We start from the raw sequence: 13,909 nt of genomic DNA, 5'->3' as shown, positions 1-13,909 counted from the left end.
CAACTCGAGGGTTGTTCACATCTTTATGGCAGAACAACAACGGCTCAGTCCAGACCCCTCTTAGACCACTCCGGTCTCTCCGGACCTGTCTTTCAATACTACTCAGCTTGATTTAGTGACGTGGACACCAAGTGGTCAGCACCGCTTCCACCCAGCCAGAGGGCCCCTGTGTATCCCAGCCCATCTGTGTGGAGATCCACGTGCTCCCTGTGTGTGCACGGGGTTGTGTTACACATGCTCTCCTCCCGCTGCACAATGGTGTGTATTTTAGATGAAGTGGAAACTCTTAATTGTGTGTGGGATGTGCGTGTGTGACAATGGACGTGTCCGTTGTTCCTCTCTGACTTCCACCCTCAGCCAGAACCCCGAATAAGGTCAAGACAGTGACTGGACAGTGGATGGATGAATGGACGCATGGATGGAGTATAACAAATTATGTCATCTCATTAGTTTTTCAGTGTCATATCTGGTGTAGTAATGTGCATATTGGCAATTTGTCATCGCAGCTTTCGCCGCTTTCTACATTGCAGAGAGTAACACAAATACTAAAACATTACAGTTGTATTTAACTTGTCATGGCTGATGATTGAAAATGCAGTCACGTGTCATTTTCACCTCGTGAAATGAATTAAACTGTTTACATGAATTTGTGTGTCGGCGTGCTGATTATTCCCCGTCTGATAGGATATTAAAAGTGGTGTATAAATAACACTTTGATTGCTTGCTTGATATCAAAACAAACCACTCAACTCACTCCTCGGGACCATCTATGCAAGGCATTAGTTTCAATTTTGTCTAACCGCTGCTGTACCAAGAGTATCCACAAGAGGGAGCCATAACCCCATTTTCAAACTTACATTTATTGGACTTGGCGTTTTATAAATCACAGAATCAGCATGAAATAAATCCAGTATAATTCCCATCCCTCCTCTGCTCCCTAACACGTCTCCTACCCCCCCAACCAACATCCTTCGAAATAACATCAAGTACAAATAAATATATGACAGATATACAATGACCTCATTCACATAAACACACAAGGGAGAAAATAAAAATACACTCATTTTTATCTGTTTAAACTAATTCTTCATTGTTCTGCTGCAGTTCTGCTCCAACCAAGAAAAGATTAGGTTCTGAACTATCCAGTCTGTTATTTGGGTTAGGTTCTCATAGTAGCTAAGAAAAGGCCTCCAGACTCTTTCATATGTATTTGCTTTCCCCTTCAATGTAAACTAGATTGTTCCGAGCTTCAGGTGAAACATCATCTCTTTAAGCCATCTGGTCTGGGATGGTGGCCCCGCTCTCTTCCAGTTGAGGAGGATGAGACGGCGAGCTAACAGGGTAGTAAAGGCAACCACGTGGCACATTTCAGTCGACCACACTGCGTCCTCTGGCCTCAGTCCAAACAGGGCACTAATGGGCTGAGGGACAACTGTCATATTATACACGTCACTAAGGGATTCAAAGACCTTTTCCCAAAAAGTCTGAGGGCTTGAGCGTGACCAAAACATGTGCAGCCAGTTTGCAGTGGTGGTCTTCCACCGGTCACAGGTGGGATCAGTGTTTGGGTACATCCTTGCCCGTTTCTCCTTAGTGAGATGAAGATGGTGAACTATCTTGAATTGTATTAGACCGAGTCCAGCACAAGGAGATGAGGAGTGCACTAGGTCGAGAACTGAAGTCCACCGGTCCTCTGCAAAAGACAGGCCGAGGTCTTGTTCCCCAACTGTCCTTAGGTTGTTTAGAGACTGTGGGTTAAAAGTGTTAATTACATCATGCATCCAGGAGGTGGCGCCTGTGAGACTAGCGTTAAATCCTAAAAGAGCATCTAAGGGGGTGCTTGGAGGTGGCTCTGGGAAAGGGTGATAGCCTTTTGTACAAAGTGCCGAACCTGAAGGTGTCGAACTCCATTTTATCTTCAGCTGTAATGTTTCGTCTGTCCCCACGTGAAAGACAAGTCAAGTCATGTGTGGCAGTGGCACTGGTCTGTATGCAGATGCTCACAGGTTTGAAATCATCTGGAGATATCTAATGGCAGAAGTCAGGGCAGCGCCTCCTGGACAACACAAACAATAACAGTCGAAGGAGAGAGAGAGAGGGGGGGGAGAGAGAGAGGGGGGGAGAGGGGGGGGGAGACAACTGTCTGTGGTTGCGAACACTTGTGTGTGTGTGGGGGGGGGGTGATCCGTCCAGCATCCAAACTGCTTATCCAACTGGGGTCGCGGGAGTCTATCCCAGCAGTCATTGGGCGGCAGGCGGGGAGACACCCTGGACAGGCCGCCAGGCCATCACAGGGCCGAGAGAGAGACAGACACACACACACACGCACACGCACACGCACACGCACACACAATGTAGTACGGCCGATCCACCTGACCTACAGGTCTTTGGACTGTGGGAGGAAACCGGAGGAAACCCACGCAGACACGGGGAGAACATGCAAACTCCACACACAGGACGACCCGGGACGACCCCCAAGGTTGGACTACCCCGGGGCTCGAACCCAGAACCTTCTTGCTGCGAGGCGACCGCGCTAACCACTGCGCCACCGTGCCGCCCACACACTTCATTGAAAGCTCACCGCCATCGGAGCAGCTTAAAGCAACGTCAGCGTTTTACCTGCCTTTTCTCTTCATGGAGGACGAAACTGGCTCCACATATTGTTCTTCATCACAACAGGAACAAGGTGGTCATTCAAGAAGGAAACGTGTCATCTTCTGTTTCATTAGCGCCACGTGTTAGACGTTCCTTACAAAAACAAGAAACATGCATATTTACTGAATATGAAACATATAATCTGTTTCAACATGAATAAAAACAAAGATAACAAGAATCAATGAAGAATCAAGAACAATGTGTTGTCATTTCTATCATGTAACGGAAGTTCCTTTCACCAGCCCACAGCAGTGCAACACAAAAGATAAAAACATCCACATTTCCAAAAGCACCAAAACCAGAAAACAAAGCCAAACACACACACGGAGTTAACAACACAGTGTGTTCAGTGCAACACAGTCCCAAAACTCCGCTGTCTGGATAATGAAGCCAAGCAGCATGACTGTCGGAACTTCCGGTCTGTATGGGCTAGCAGTTAGCTTAGCTTGCTCCGCTTCCGCGTCCTGTCAGAACGCCCTCGATCGGTGCGTCCCTCTCGGGCGCTGCTCCAGGCAAGGCCGTGGTTCTTGGGCCCACAGGACGCAGCAGACCAGGTCCCTCAGCCGATTCACCTAACATTATTTTATTTAAATCCCAGAGACTACCGTAAATTGCTTCAACAGACGCCGCCAGGATGTAGACGAATGGTCGCGCATGCGCAAAACAAATCGGGTTTCCGTAACAGATCGGGTAGGCGTGGTCACAAAAATTGAGCTTCGCGGGGATATCGGCAGGAGGACGTACGCTGAGGTCCGCCATTGCGTCATTTAGTCCGCGAGGACCCCAGCCGAGTACAGTCTGTATGGTCCGCAAGACTATGAAGCGGCCTTAAGCGGCTTGGATAACGGACAGGAAGGGAACGTGCCCTCAGCTCCTCCCCCCTCTGTGTCGTCACGGCGTTCCCTCCCCCGCTGCGCCTCGCAGTGTATATAAACTGGTGCGCTCAGCGTTGCCGCACCATTGCTTCTAGACTTCTACGAGAGAACAACGAGAGTAACGCGTCCACTGTGAAGAGATAACTGTAAAGCGACCATTGAAGACTACGAGGTAAGTATCGTCACACTTTTATGGCTCCATCATTTTCTACATTCTCCTTAAAAAAGTCACGAGTGCAACGTATTCTCATGAACGGTTCGTATGATATCGTAAGAAAAGTGAGGTCCACATTTTCGTAGATATCCTACGAAATTCTGCGATTCAGAACGCATGCGCAATCCCCCCGTCGCCCAACCTCCCCCCGCGGGGGGGCTTGTTCTGTGGGGGGCGCGCCTTCGGGGGGGGGCAGGGGACGGTTCTGCGGGAGGGGTTAGGGTGCCATCTTGGGGGGACGCCTGGGCCTGCTCGGGGGGGGCGCCGGCCTGTGGGGAAACTGTTCTGCGGGGGGGTTAGGGTGCGGCGGGGGGGCCGGGGGGAAGGTTCTGCGGGGGGATTAGAGTGCCCCGGAAAAGCGCCCGGCACCCTCGCAGGCCCCGGGGGGGGGGTTAGGGCGCAGCGGCTTGTTCTGCGGGAAGATTTAGGGTGCCTGGGGCTGTTCGGGGGGGGGGCGCCCGGCCTCTGCGGAAACTGTTCTGCAGGGGGGGTTAGGGTTAGGCGGGGGACCAGGGGGCCTGTTCTTCGGGGGGGTTAGGGTGCCGCGGGACGCCCGGGGCTGTTAGGGTTTGGCGGGGGGCCCGGGGCTTTTCTGTAGGGGGAGGTTAGGGTTTGGCGGGGGGCCCGGGGGGGCTGTTCTGCGGGGGGGGTTAGACCGACCCGGGTGCCCCCCCCGGGCTGTTCATGGGGACGCCCGGCCTGGGGAGAGGGGTTAAAGTGTCCCGGGAGGAGCCCGGGGCTGTTCATTGGGGGGTGTTATAGTGCGGCGGGATGGGCCGGGTGGGCTATTCTGCGGGAAAAGTTAGGGTGCCCCGGGTTGGGGCGCCCGGGGCTTTTCAGTGGAGGGGGGTTAGGGTGCGGCGGGGGGCCAGGGGGAATTTTCTGTGGGGGGGTTAGAGTGCCCCAGGGTGGGGCGGCTGGGACTTTCCAGTTGGGGGGGGTTAGGGTGCGGCAGGGGAGCAGGGTGGGCCGGTGGGCTGTTCTTGGGGGCGCCCGGTATGCAGGGTTCTGTTCTGCAGGAGGGCGTTAGGGTTTGGCGGGGGGCCGGGAGGCCTGTTCTACGGGGGGTGTAAGGGTGAAGTGGGACACTCGGGGCTGTTCTGCGGGGGGGTTAGAATGCCCCGAGGGGGCACCCGGGGCTTTTCATTGGGGGTGCTAGGGTGCGGCGGGATGGGCAAGGTGGGCTGTGCTTCGGGAGGGATTAGGGTGCCCTCTTGGGGGGAACCCCCTGGGATGTTCAGGTGGGCACCCGACCTGCGAAGAAACTGTTTTGCGGGGGGGGGGGTTAGGGTTTGGTGGGGGGGTCTGTTTTGCAGGGGGGGTTAGGGTTTGGCGGGGCGCCGGGGGGGGGGGGCTGTTCTGCGGGGGGGTTAGAGTGCCCCGGGGGGGCGCCCGGCCCCCTCGCAGGCGGGAGGGGGGGTTAGGGTGCGGCGGGAAGGGCCGGGTGAGCTGTTCTGCCGGAAGAGTTAGGTTGTCCCAGGTTGTGGCGCCCGGGGCTTTTCAGTGGGGGGGGGGAGATTAGGGTGCGGGGGAACTGTTCTGCGGGGGGAGGTTAGTGTGCCCTCTTGGAGAGACGCCCGGAACTTTTCGGGGGTCGCCCGGCCTGCGGGGAAACTGTTCTGCGGGGGGTAGTTAGGGTTTGGCGGCGGGGGCTGTTTTGCGGGGGAGAATAGGGTGGCCCGGGGCTGTTCTGCAAGAGGGCTTAGGGATTGGTGGGGGGGCGGTTCTATCGGGGGGTTAGAGTGACCCGGGGAGGGCGCCTGGCCCCATAGCAGGCCGGGGGGGGTTAGGGTGCAGCGGGGTGGGCCGGTTGGGCTGTCTGCGGGAAGAGTTAGGGTGCCAGTGGGGGGGTAAGGTGCAGAGGAACTGTTCTGCGGGGAGCGTGGTTAGGGTTTAGCAGGGTTCCTGTTCTCTTGGGGGGGTTAGGGTTTGGCGGGGGGGCCGGGTAGCTGTGCTGGGGGGGTTAGTGTGCCCGGGGGGTTGCGCTCTGCCCCCTCGCAGGCCGGGGGGTTAGGGTGCACGGGGGGGGGCGCCCGGGGCTGTTCTGCGGGGGGTTAGTGTGTCCTTGGGAGGGTGCGCGAGGCTGTTCAGTGTGTGTGGGGGGGGGGGGGTTAGGGTTCGGCTGGTTGGGCCGGGTGGACTGTTCTGCAAGAGGGTTTAGGGTGACCCAGGGCTGTTCGGTCTATTGAGGGGACGCTCGGGGCTGTTCGGGGAGCTGCCCGGCCTGCGGGGGGGCTGTTCTGCAGCAGGGATTAGAGTGCGGTGGAGTGGGCCAGGTGGGCTGTTCTGCGGGGGAGGTTAGGTGGTCCCCGGGCTGTTTGGGGGGGCTCCCGGCCTGCGGGGAGGCTGTTCTGCGGGGGGGTTAGGGTTTGCCGGGGGGGCTTTTCTGCAGAGGAGGGAGTTAAGGTTAGGGGTAGGGGTAGGCGTGGCCCAGAATAACTTGGAATACATACGAATTTCCGTGCACTACTTTTCGTACGATATCATACGAACCGATCATGAGAACATCCTGGTGATGGTACCTTCAGTGAAGAGGTAGAGGATGAATTGAATTTGTTGCTTCCATTAGTCACAAAAACTCATCATTTGTAAAGCAAGACATGCACCAATGGTTAGTGAGTGTGTTAACAGATGTTTTATCAACACTCAATACTGCAACTCGTGATTAATTCAGGTCGTTACTAGTTGTTAGTTAAGTGTTTTGTATGACCTCATCTAAAGTGAGGACTATCTATGCCTTACAGAGCACTTACACCTGAGACTGAAAGACCAGCGGTACCTTGAGACTCACAACAGTCTAAAGGATCACAACATCCTTCAGAAAGTGTAAGTACATGATTAACACACTACTTACACACCTTCTACCAGATGATTAACACTATTTACACACCTTCTACCAGATGATTAACACTACTTACACACATTCTACCAGATGATACACACCTTCTACCAGATGATTAACACTACTTACACACATTCTACCAGATGATACACACCTTCTACCAGATGATTAACACTATTTACAAACCTTCTACCAGATGATTAACACTATTTACAAACCTTCTACCAGATGATTAACACTATTTACACACTTTCTACCAGATGATACACACCTTCTACCAGATGATTAACACTATTTACACACCTTCTACCAGATAATTAACACTATTAAACACAATTTCTACCAGATGATTAACACTATTTACACACCTTCTACCAGATGTCTAACACTACTTACACAATTTCTACCAGATTAACACTATTTACACAATTTCTACCAGATGATACACACCTTCTACCAGATGATTAACACTATTTACAAACCTTCTACCAAATGATTAACACTATTTACACACCTTCTACCAGATGATTAACACTATATTTACAAAACTTCTACCAGATGATTAAAACTATATTTACATACCTTCTACCAGATGATTAACACTAGTTACACACTTTCTACCAGATGATACACACCTTCTACCAGATGATTAACACTATTTACACACCTTCTACCAGATGATTAACACTATTTACACACTTTCTACCAGATCATTAACACTATTAACACACCTTTTACCAGATGATTAACATTATTTACACACCTTCTACCAGATGATTAACACTATTTACACACCTTCTACCAGATGATTAACACTATATTTACATACCTTCTACCAGATGATTAACACTATATTTACACACCTTCTACCAGATGATTAACACTATTTACACACTTTCTACCAGATGATTAACACTATTTACACACCTTCTACCAGATGATTAACACTATATTTACACACCTTCTACCAGATGATTAACACTATTTACACACTTTCTACCAGATGATACACACCTTCTACCAGATGATTAACACTATTTACACACCTTCTACCAGATGATTAACACTATTAACACACCTTTTACGAGATGATTAACATTATTTACACACCTTCTACCAGATGATTAACACTATTTACATACCTTCTACCAGATGATTAACACTATATTTACACACCTTCTACCAGATGATTAACACTATATTTACACACCTTCTACCAGATGATTAACACTATATTTACATACCTTCTACCAGATGATTAACACTATATTTACATACCTTCTACCAGATGATTAACACTATATTTACACACCTTCTACCAGATGATTAACACTATTTACACACCTTCTACCAGATGATTAACACTATATTTACACACCTTCTACCAGATGATTAACACTATATTTACATACCTTCTACCAGATGATTAACACTATATTTACACACCTTCTACCAGATGATTAACACTATATTTACATACCTTCTACCAGATGATTAACACTATATTTACATACCTTCTACCAGATGATTAACACTATATTTACACACCTTCTACCAGATGATTAACACTATTTACACACCTTCTACCAGATGATTAACACTATATTTACACACCTTCTACCAGATGATTAACACTATATTTACACACCTTCTACCAGATGATTAACACTATATTTACATACCTTCTACCAGATGATTAACACTATTTACACACTTTCTACCAGATGATACACACCCTCTACCAGATGATTAACACTATTTACACACTTTCTACCAGATGATACACACCTTCTACCAGATGATTAACATTATTTACACACCTTCTACCAGATGATTAACATTATTTACACACCTTCTACCAGATGATTAACAACATTTACACTTTGTACCAGATGATACACACCTTCTACCAGATGATTAACATTATTTACACACCTTCTACCAGATGATTAACACTATTTACATGTCTTCTTCCAGATGATTAACACTATTTACATACCTTCTACCAGATGATTAACACTATTTACACACCTTCTACCAGATGATTAACACTATATTTACATACCTTCTACCAGATGATTAACACTATTTACATACCTTCTACCAGATGATTAACACTATTTACACACCTTCTACCAGATGATACACACCTTCTACCAGATGATTAACACTATCTACACACCTTCTACCAGATGATTAACACTATTTACATACCTTCTACCAGATGATTAACACTATTTACACACCTTCTACCAGATGATTAGCACTATTTACACAATTTCTACCAGATCATTAACACTATTTACACACCTTCTACCAGATGATTAACACTATCTACACACCTTCTACCAGATGATTAACACTATTTACATACCTTCTACCAGATGATTAACACTATTTACACACCTTCTACCAGATGATTAGCACTATTTACACAATTTCTACCAGATCATTAATACTATTTACATACCTTCTACCAGATGATTAACACTATTTACACACCTTCTACCAGATGATTAACACTATATTTACATACCTTCTACCAGATGATTAACACTATTTACATACCTTCTACCAGATGATTAACACTATTTACACACCTTCTACCAGATGATTAACACTATCTACACACCTTCTACCAGATGATTAACACTATTTACATACCTTCTACCAGATGATTAACACTATCTACACACCTTCTACCAGATGATTAACACTATTTACATACCTTCTACCAGATGATTAACACTATTTACACACCTTCTACCAGATGATTAACACTATCTACACACCTCCTACCAGATGATTAACACTATCTACACATCTTCTACCAGATGATTAACACTATATTTACATGCCTTCTACCAGATGATTAACACTATTTACATACCTTCTACCAGATGATTAACACTAGTTACACACATTCTATCAGATGATTAAAACTATTTACACACCTTCTACCAGATGATTTCCAAACTGGGAAATAGTGCAGCGGTATTCTTTATAAGGTTGGGGATACCACCTGCAGTCAGCTGAGACTGACAAAGTCACTAGATGAGTGATGAAACGTGTTTCCTGCTAAACGTAGTGTCCAGATGAACCGATTCAATTTTTTCTGGGATTTCTACACCTGGATTGTTTAGCACTTATTGCAGTGCCCGTTCAAAACGAATTTGACCTGTTGTAGAAATTTGTAATCTGAGTGTGGGGACAGTTGATCTGAAGTATTTACTACAGTGACGTCATCACGTCTGTGCATTTGACGAACATTAGCCGAAAGAACGAATGACTGCGCAAGGTTCGAATATACGTGAACTAGCTCGTGGAAGAGGGAGGGATTAGTAAAGAGAGGGAGACCCAGAAAGAGAGAGAGGGGCAGGGAGAGAGAGAAAAAGAAAAGTGTGACTGAAAAAGTGAAAGAGGGGGGAAGTGGTGAGCACTCTAATTTGTTTGAGCTCTACAACGAAGCGGCGGTCGTCTGAGAAGGAGTTTGTTTCACAGCGACGCTGACATCGTCTGAGCCGCCACTTCTTTTATTATATTTAGGGGCTTCTTCTATTCTTATCATTTTGCTACCTCCCTGTTTTTACTACCTCACTTATTTATGCTAAATGTTGTTTGTTCTTGTTTTTAGCTTGTTTTTTTTAAAAAAAAATTAATCATTTACCTTGTCTAGTGTTGCTGGTCTGAGAGTTACCAAATAAAATGTCGTTGTTTGCACACAATGGCAGTAAAGTATCTTATCTTATCTTTCTTATTATTCTTTTTTTTCAGATCCCCACAGTTGTTGTTTATCATCTCCATAAAATCGTCCTGCATCTGAAAAGCAGCCACAGCAACCATGTCGTTCCTGTACGTGGACCGCAACCTGGTCAACAACCCCTTGGCACAGGCTCAGCTAAAAAAGGCTCTGTATGATGAGGCCAAGGTCCATGAACTGCAGGTGCTCGAGATGAAACAGAAACACAGCCAGGCCTTTGACGAGCTCAATGAGCAGCTTAAGCAAGCTAAGAGGAACAAGGTGTCTGTAGACAAGGCCAAGGAGGCTCTGGAGTCTGAGAGGAATGAGCTTGCCATAAAGTTGCAGATACTGATGCAGAGTAAAGGAGAATCTGAGCATCACAGGAAGAAGGCTGAAGCCCAGGTCCAGGAACTGCTTGCCAAACAAGCAGAGACTGAGCATCAGCGCCAGGAGCTGGCTGAAAAGTTGACCAAGCTGGAAAATGTCAATAGTGTGCTGAGTGATGTGGAGGGCAAGTTGATCAAGGCAAGAACATACTGCTCTGCTGTTGAGTCCCAGCTACAGGATGTCCAGGAACTGCTGCAGAAGGAGACACGCAAGAAGCTGTCTCTCAACACACGTATGCATCAGCTGGAGGATGAACAGAGCAGCCTGAGAGAGCAGCTGGAGGAGGAGGAAGAGGCCAAGAAATCTGTACAGAAACAGCTTTTCAGTGTGCAGGCTCAGCTTGCTGACATGAAAAAGAAAGTGGAGGCAGAAGCTGGCTGTCTGAAGAATGCTGAGGAAGGAAAGGAGAAGCTTCACAGGGAGCTGAAGGCAGCGCACCAGCGATGGGAGGAGAAGTGTGCTGCCTTTGAGAAGATGCACAAGACCAAGATGCATCTCCAGCAGGAGCTGGATGACCTGCACGTGGGCCAGGACCATCTCAGACAGATCATCTCCAACTCGGAGAAGAAGCAGAAGACGTTTGACCAGACGCTGACAGAAGAGAAGAACATCTCTGCACATTATGCACAGGAGCGTGACCGTGCTGAGGTTAAGGCAAGGGAGAAGGTGACTCATGCCCTGACTTTGACCCGTAAGCTGGAATCTTTTATCGACATGAAGAATGAATTGGACAGCAGCAATAAACTGCTGCGTGCTGAAATGAAGGAGCTGGAGAAGTCCAAGCGTGGAATGAGGCAGCAGCTGGATGAGATGAGGACCCGGCTGGAGGAAGTAGAGAATGAGCTGCAGGCCACAGAGGATGCCAAGCTGCGCCTGGAGGTCAAGATGCAGGCAATGAAGGCCCAGTACAAGAGGGACCTGGCAGGACGAGATGAGATGGGTGAAAAGAAGAAAAGGGCACTGATTAAACAGGTGCGAGAGATGGAGCTTGAGCTTGTGGATGAGAGGAAACAGCGTTCTGTCGCTGTGGCAGCCCGTAAGAAGCTTGAACTGTACCTGAAGGAACTGGAGGCAGCCACTGATATGGCCAAAAAGAACCGCGACGAGGCCCTTAAGCAGCTGAAGAAACTCCAGCCCCAGATGAAGGAACTTATCAGGAAGCTAGAAGACACTTGTATGTCCAGGGAAGAGATCCTTGCTCAGGCCAAGGAGACCGAGAAGAAGCTGAAGGGCATGGAGGATGACATGATCCAGCTGCAGAAGGAGTTGACAGCTGTGAAGCATGTGAAAAGACAGGCCCAGCAGGAGAGAGACGAACTACAGGGTGAGATTAACAACCAGGCCAGCAAGAATACGCAAATTGCAGCGGAGAAGAGAAGGCTTGGGGCGCACATTGCTCAGCTCGAGGAGGAGCTCAAGGAGGAGCAGAATAACACAGAACTGGTCAACGACAGGCTGAAGAGAGCCATGCTGAAGAATGACCAGATGAATGTGGCGCTTACTGCTGAGCGCAGCACCTCCCAGCGCATCGAGGGGGTTCGAGCCCAGCTGGAGCACCTGAACAAGGAGCTGAAGGGAATTGTCAAGTCCAAGTCCAGTATCTCCGCCCTGGAGACCAAAATCGCCCAGCCGGAGGATCATCTGTACATAGAGACCAGGGAGAGGCAGGACACCTCCAAGTTGGTCAGACGCATCGAGAAGAAGATGGAAGAAGTCATCGTGTAGGTGGAGGGTGAGATACGCAACACAGAGCGGTACAAAGACCAGGCAGAAAAGTTGAAATCTCGTATAAAGCAATTGAAGAGGCAGCTGGAGGAGGCTGAGGAAGAGGCACAGAGAGCAAATGCAAACCATAAGAAACTGCAGTGGGAGCTGGAGAATGCCGCCAGACCGCCTCAATGTTTCACCTCGGGTACAGCTCTGGGCAGGGCCGTACAGCTCCATTCCAACGACAGCTCTCATAGCCATTAAAAGGGAGAAAGAAATCGACGAACAAATAAATAATAAAAAGGATACAAATAAAAAAAGAAGAGAACGTTTAAGGCGCGCATTGTTCAGCTAGACGAGGAGCTCGAGGAGGAGCAGAATAACAAAGAAGTGGTCAACAACATGCTGAACCATAGGAAACTGCAGCGGGAGCTGGAGGATGCCACAGAGTCCGCGGATGCCATGAACCGTGAAGTTAGCACCACCTTCCTCTCACCATGTGTCAGATTGTTAGCCGTGCCGGTATTGAAAGCGACGAGGAAAAACATACCAGGTGTCATGATCTGTAATCTGTGCTCTCTCATGCCATGGTTTTTGATTCAACTGCGTCCGTGTGCCTGAATGACCTTCATTGCATGGCTTCATTCACCTCTGCCTTCTCCGATTGGCTGTCCAGTTTCTGCCCTGTCCTGCACCCAATCTCCCTGATGGGCCTCCATGGGGTATATATACCCCTTGGTTGCTCTGCTCTTTGTCTGGGGTTAATGGCCTCCGTCGGGGGGGTTGTTCAGCTGGATAACCAGCAGTCTGTTTCCCGGTCTGCTTGCCCTGAACCCGCTAGCCGACAGCCTGCCTACCGGCCAATAAACCATTAGTCAAGGGGTGGTGCCGAGCCGGCTCCAGCCCTGGACCCATTCTGGGGAACCCGCACAGTGGCCAACTCCTTCTACAGGTTCCTGTTCTGCTGGCCACCTCAGCCGACCCGTCGGGTTCAGCTGCCCAGCGTCCCCGAGCCTCAGCTGCCCAGCGTCCCCAAGCCTCAGCTACCCAGCATCCCTGAGTCTCAGCTGCCCAGCGTCCCCGGGCCGCCTATGAAGCCTGCTCCAAGAGCGGCTGCCACGCCGCCTCCGAGGTCTGTCTTCTGAATGGCTTCCTTGCCGCCTTCCATGCCTGTACCCCGAGGGGCTGTCTTGTCACCTTTGAAGTCTGTCGCCCGAGCAGCTAACTCGCTACGTCTGAAGCTTGTCCCCCGAGCGGCTGCTTCACCTCCTCTGAAGCCTGTCCCCAGAGCGGCTGCCTCGCCACCTCCAAAGCCTGTCCCCCGAGCGGCTGTGTTGCCGCCTCCGAGGTCTGGTCCCCCAGCGGCGGCCATTCTGCCACCTCCGAAGTCTGTTTGCCCGACGGTCGTCCCGCCACCTCTAAAGTCTGTTTGCTTCGCGGCTGTCCCGCCGCCTCTGAACTCTTTGCCCAGCGGTTTTCCTGCTGGC

General features: G+C 49.3%; 1 pseudogene; it reads left to right on the top strand.

Moving 5' to 3' along the window:
* The first annotated feature begins 10,427 nt into the window (after positions 1 to 10,427).
* On the top strand, positions 10,428 to 13,567 carry LOC130113066 (myosin-9-like; annotated as a pseudogene).
* Positions 13,568 to 13,909: the final 342 nt, after the last annotated feature.

This window comes from Lampris incognitus, chromosome 5 (genome assembly GCF_029633865.1).
Source record: "Lampris incognitus isolate fLamInc1 chromosome 5, fLamInc1.hap2, whole genome shotgun sequence".
Taxonomy (NCBI): domain Eukaryota; kingdom Metazoa; phylum Chordata; class Actinopteri; order Lampriformes; family Lampridae; genus Lampris; species Lampris incognitus.
This window is presented reverse-complemented; position numbering and strand designations above follow the sequence as displayed.